The following is a 717-nucleotide window of genomic DNA, read 5'->3' as shown; positions in this document are numbered from 1 at the left end:
TTTTATTTGTTGTGCACAACCCTTGCTTAATTGATCTTTGATTTGGGGTGCATGCTTTTTTCACTTCTATGTTCGATCACTTTGGCCAGCCAGCTAAACCCTATTGATCGACCTCTTAAATAACCTAATACGGTACTTGCGCTTTATTGTATGCAAGTCTTAAATTTAGAAAGTATCCTTGATAAATTGGATGCGCGCTTTAAATGTATAACCTTAAAAACTTACCTCTTAACTGAACTTAAATGGCCAAAGAGTTCAATGCTCCTTCCTATGGTGACGTTTATTAATTTGGAACTATTTTACATTAAACTCACTTATGCAATTGCTGTACAGCATCAAAATTCCACTCTGGAAGCACAGCTCTACCTGTGCACTTATTTTTCATTAAATAAGGTGAGCATTTCTCCAGTTATCTATGAATTGTGCGATACTGAGACTACTTAAAGCGAAGTTGTCGTTCCGGTGTGGTGTTAACTTTGTTCATTTCTATACCCAGTATCCCAACTTGAGAAACTTCGTACGTCGGCCTCCCTACTGCTCGCCTGGACCTTTCTTTCTTGAATACTGGGAGCAAGGACGCTAATTTGGGACTGGCTTCTTTGAGAAAAATAAAATAAATCTGCTTAATATTCAAATTTGTCTTAATCCTTGATAGCGGTCTAACTTAGACATTTCTAGAAGAGGATTTCCTCCTGCGTTGGGAAACTTCCCAATATG

The sequence above is a fragment of the Hyalella azteca genome, unplaced genomic scaffold (assembly GCF_000764305.2).
Source record: "Hyalella azteca isolate HAZT.00-mixed unplaced genomic scaffold, Hazt_2.0.2 contig17120, whole genome shotgun sequence".
Classification (NCBI taxonomy): Eukaryota; Metazoa; Arthropoda; class Malacostraca; order Amphipoda; family Hyalellidae; genus Hyalella; species Hyalella azteca.
This window is presented reverse-complemented; position numbering follows the sequence as displayed.